General features: G+C 48.7%; 1 pseudogene; it reads left to right on the forward strand.

Moving 5' to 3' along the window:
* Positions 1-226: 226 nt before the first annotated feature.
* Positions 227-3612, forward strand: LOC112610680 (annotated as a pseudogene).
* Positions 3613-5482: the final 1870 nt, after the last annotated feature.

Below are 5482 nucleotides of genomic sequence, written 5' to 3' on the forward strand. Positions count from 1 at the left end.
AGATGGAAAGAGTCGTTGATCTGCAGGAACAAGAGACGCCTTCTCCTCCCTGGCCATGCTACCCGATGCCCATGAGTACTCCACAGTCTCCAGCCAGGGGCACGTCTCACTGGGGGCTTGTCCAATTATCTGGATAGCAAATGGAGAAAAACAAACCACCCATCACCCACAAAATAGATCTTCCAACTGCTGCTTTTAGAAAAGCTCTTTGGACCCTTTTCACAAGATGGCACCAAGGGTGAAGAAGGAAGCTTCTGCCCCTCCTAAAGCCAAAGCAAAAGCTCTGAAGGCCAAGAAGGCAGTGCAGAAAGGCATCCACAGCCACTAAAAAGGAAGAAAGAAGAAGAAGGAAGAAGAAGGAAGAAGAAGAAGAAGAAGAAGAAGAAGAAGAAGAAGAAGAAGAAGAAGAAGAAGAAGGAGGAGGAGGAGGAGGAGGAGGAGGAGGAGGAAGAGGAGGAGGAGGAGGAGGAGGAGGAGGAGGAGGAGGAGGAGGAGGAGGAGGAGGAGGAGGAGGAGAAGGAGAAGGAGGAGGAGGAAAGAAGAAGAAGAAAGAAGAAGGAAGAAGAAGGAAGAAGAAGAAGGAAAAAGAAAGAAGAAGAAGAAAGAAGAAGAAAGAAGAAGGAAGAAGGAAGAAGAAAGAAGGAAGAAGCAGCAGCAGCAGTGCACACCGGTTCAAGACACTGCAACTCTGAAGGTAGCCAAAATATCCTTGGAAGAGTGCCCCCAGGAGAAACAAGCTTGACTACTATGCCGTCACCAAGTTTCTGCTGACCACTGAGTCCGCCATGAAGACAGAAAACAGCAATACACTGGTGTTCATTGTGGATGTTAAAGCCAACAAGCACCAGATCAAACAGGCTGTGAAGAAGCTCTATGACATTGATGTGGCCAAGGTCAACACCATGATTCGGCCTGATGGTGAGAAGAAGGCATATGTTCCACTGGCTCCTGAAGACCATGCTTTGGATGGTCAACAAAATTGGGATTATCTCAACTGAGTCCTGCTGGATATATATACATAATATATATATAAAATTTCACCAGAAAAATAAATAAATAAATAAAAGCTCTTACAGGGCGGGTGCGGTGGCTTACACACTTTGGGAGGCCAAGGCTGCTGGATAACCTGAGGTCAGGAGTTTGAGACCAGCCTCACCAACATGGTGAAACACTGTCTCTACTAAAAATACAAATATTAGCCTGGTGTGGTGCTGTGTGCCTGTAGTCCCAGCTACTCGGGAGGCTGAGGCAGGAGAATCGCTTGAACCAGGCAGGCAGAGGTTGCAGTGAGCCAAGATGGTGCCACTGCACTCCAGCCTGAGTGACAAAGTGAGACTCCATCTCAATAAATAAATAAATCAGCTCTTACATTTGCCTGGTTGACGCTGTGGCTACATCACCACCCGCTCTGCCTGACACAGTGTTTGGCCCCCAGTAGGGATTCAGTAAGTATTTGTTGAGTGAGCGATTCACACTGCATGGCCTCTGTCCATCTGCACACGGTTATCCCAGCTCACTTTACCTGCACTGCCCCTCTAAGTAAGACCACTTGCACAGGACCAGTGCAGGATACAGGTGTCTCAGCACCTGGGGCCGGAATTGCAGGGAGCATGGAGGTCCTACAGGATGGGCCAAGCTTCCAGAGGTGGTGTGGATAGCAGGAGCTCCATAGAGACCACACCAGTATCGTCTCTTCTATTTCCACTTTTAGAATAAATGAAGTCACTCTCCTGCTTAAAACCTTCCAGGAATTTCCCCCTTTTTCTTAGGGTGATCAAGTCTGAATTCCTTAACCCAGTCTACCTACCCCTTGCGGCTTCGCTCTTGACGCTCTGTCCTAACCCACCTCCCGCCACTGTCCCCTTCATCCACTGGGCTCTGGCCACCTGGCTTCCAAGTGCCACCCGCTCGCTTGCTGACTCAGGCTCAGCTTCATCTGTCCTTCACAGCACTCTCTCCATTGGAAACAGATGCTCACCGATGTAAGCCTCTCCCTTCAGACCATGAGCTCCACGAGGCAGAACCTCATCCGTCTTGCTCATCATCATCCCCATGAGAGGCAAAGTAGCAAAAGCCAAGCCAAGCTTGCTCATTCCAGCAGAATTTCACAACGCCCCTGACTCTGCGACGACATACAGCAGCTCTCCGAAAAGATGCTTTGAAGACAGAACAGGATAGAGCACGTGGCTCCCTGTGTCTCTTGCCAGAGTCACTATATTCCTTAAAAGATAAATGACCATAGTCCTTGCCTTTTCCTACACAACATGTCTGATGGGGTTAGGGATTATTCCTCTGTAATGTATAACCAGATGTGCTCTTACACCCAAACCTTGATGTGATTCCGTGTCAGTGTAACATCTGCGCAAGTTTGATGTGATTTTTGCACATGCTGAATTTCCACCACCTGCATATAAGCTGTAGGCTAAATACTGTGGTGGAGCATTTGACAGAACCTCTCTAAAGGGCTGCTTCTGGGCTCTAGGCCCCAGTCAGTAAGACTTTTTGTGTATGTTTTATTTTTAAAAATTTTTTTTTTTTAGAGATGGGGTCTTGCTATGTTGCCCAGGCTAGTCTTGAACTCCTGGGCTCAAGTGATCCTCCTGCCTCAGCCTCCCAAAGTGCTGGGATTACAGATGTAAGCCACCATGCTTGGCCTAAGATCTTTGTTTTTTGGTTTTGGGTTTTTTGGGGGGTGGTTTTGAGACAGAGTGAAACTCTGTCACCCAGGCTGGAGTGCAGTGGCACAATCACAGCTCACTGCACCCTTGAACTCCTGTGTTCAAGCAATCCTCCCACCTCGGCCTCCTGAGTAGCTGGGACTACAGGCATGCCCCACCATGCCCAGATACTTTTTGTATTTTTTGTAGAGTTGGGGTTTCACTATATTGCCCAGGCTGGTTTCAATCTCCAGGCCTCAAAGGATCCACCTGCTTTGGCCTCCCAAACTGTTGGGATTACAGGCTTGAGCCACCACGCCTGGCCTCAGCCTAAGACCTTTGAATAACACTAACTTTAAATCTTTAAAAGCTTGACTTTTTTTCATTAATTGGCACCCAGTAACATTACCTGTCACAGCGCAGATAAGCACTGAATATTGGAAGGAAGGGAAGGAAGAAGGTGGTGGGGTGGGGGGCAAGGAAGGAGGGAAGAGGAGAAGGAGTGGGAGGCAAAGACAGTGGGGGACGCTCCTTACTTTAGGAAGGCCCCTCCTTCCTACCCATGGACTTACAGGTATCACAGAGACAGGCAGGGAGGAATTAACGAATAGCCTCCAAAAGACGATTCATTTCATTACATCTCATGCTCTGCAAAGAAACAGTCATTTTAGGAACTTTTCTCACGAAATTATATTGGTTTTATGGTATTGACTGCATTTTAATATTAGTCTGTTTCATTAAAGACAAATGCTTTCAAAAGCTTCCCACTGGAAACATGCCCTGGCCCAGATAGCATTGTGCTAAGCCTCTTAAATAAGCCATTTCTATAAAATCACCAATTCCCTCATTCTGACCATAATGATGTAGGCTTTCTGACAGAAACTCAAAGTCAGGCCTGTTGTCACTGGGTTTTTCTAGGTTTTGTGAAGAGGCCACCCCTCACGTGGACTGGTAAGGGGCATTTTCCAAACCTCCTGGTTTCGTGGAGAAGGTAAGTCTAACACCAGCGTTTAGTACTCAAGGAGCCCTCGCCCTGTGCCAGCACTGGGAGAAGCAAGGCATGACTGGGTGAAGCTCTGCTTTGATCCACGTTCTGTTGTCCAACGAGTGGCCTCAGGTGGGGACTTCCTTTCCTCTGTAGAGTGAGGACTATGATACTCCCCATCTCGGGCAGTGACAAGGATCAAGGGTCAGGATGCTGCGTGGCCCATGAAGAAGGCTCTGAAGGCTGCACGCGGTGATTCACACCTGTGATCCCAGCACTCTGGGAGGTTGACGTGGGCGGATCATTTGAGGTCAGGAGTTTGAGACCAGCCTGGCCAACAGGGTGAAACTCTGTCTCCAGTTAAAAAAAAAAAAAAATTATCTGCGTGTGGTGGCAGGTGCTTGTAATCCCAGCTACTGGGGAGGCTGAGACAGGAGAATCCCTTGAACCCGGGAGGCAGAGGTTGGTTGCAGTGAGCCAAGATTGCGCTACTGCACTCCAGCCTGGGTGGCAGAGCGAGACTCTGTCCCAGAAGAAAAAAAAAAAAAAGCCTTTGATATAAAAGTTGACTGTTCTTGTTCAAGAAACCATCCAAGTGCATCCTCACAGGAAACTGACAATGGATGTGCAAGTATGAGCGCCACAGGCACGTATTTGCTGCTGTACGATTCTCATTGTGCAGAGGAGGAGACTGAGGTTTAGCGGAGTGATGCTAAGAGACAACTGTGGGAAGTCACCCTGACAATGTCAGGTCCTGGGGCAAAGGCAGGATTTTCACCCATGGGCCTGTCCTTCCAGCCCATGCTGTCCCTCAGGTCTGGGTCTGGAAGGAGAAGACAGCCACAGCTGTGTGTCCCTGCACCAGAATTGCCTTAACCCAGAATTGCAAAAACAGGTGAGATGCCAGAAGCTGCCACCGGCCGGTCTCCCCCATGGCCCAGCGGTGCTTTTCTCTCTCCAAAAACGAGCAGCAGACAAGGCAGCGGGGTCCACATTTTCACACTGGCTCATGAGCTCTGTGACCTTGGGAATGTCACCTCATCTTTTTCATCTTCAGATTCCTTAACTGTGAAATGAGAAAAACACATCCTGCTACACATAATCTAAAGGCTTATGGTGAAGATAGAATGGGATGATAGATGGTCCCATTCCTTACACATTTTGAAGGATTCCACACATGAAGTCTTTGGGCTTTGGGGTTTTTGGTCCAGCAGTCTCTCTGTGGTAACAGAAGCTCAGGCAGCCCTGGCTCCTGTGTAGTGGCCCCAGGACCTTGGTCCAAGTCCTTGGAACCTGTCAGACTCTCCTTCCCCCTTTGTAACTGGACAGTAAGCATGTCCCCTCCCTGGGGTATTGCAAGGGCTAAATGAGAAGGATTGTGAGGAGCTGTGTAAAGTGTAAAACTCTACCCAAGGGTGAGATGTTATTACTCCCTCTTTAGGGGCAAGGTCTGTTTTTCTTCCTCGTATGGCACTGTAGTTGCTTAATTGTGTGACCCTAGGGCAGGAGGGAAAATTAGAACTATCCAAAGGTTTCATGTCATTTCCTTTTTGTTTTTTTTGATTTTAGAGACAGGATCTGACCCTGTCTTTCAAGATGGAGTGCAATAGCGTGATTATAACTCGCTGCAGCCTTGAACTCCTGGGCTCAGGCAATCCTCCTCCCTCAGCCTCCCAGAGTGCTGGGATTACAGGCCTGAGCCACAGCGCCCAGCCTCATGTCATTTTCTTTTTTTTTTTTTGAGACGGAGTCTCGCTCTGTGGCCCAGGCTGGAGTGCAGTGGCCGGATCTCAGCTCACTGCAAGCTCCGCCTCCCGGGTTCACGCCATTCTCCTGCCTC

This window comes from Theropithecus gelada, chromosome 17 (assembly GCF_003255815.1).
Source record: "Theropithecus gelada isolate Dixy chromosome 17, Tgel_1.0, whole genome shotgun sequence".
Classification (NCBI taxonomy): Eukaryota; Metazoa; Chordata; class Mammalia; order Primates; family Cercopithecidae; genus Theropithecus; species Theropithecus gelada.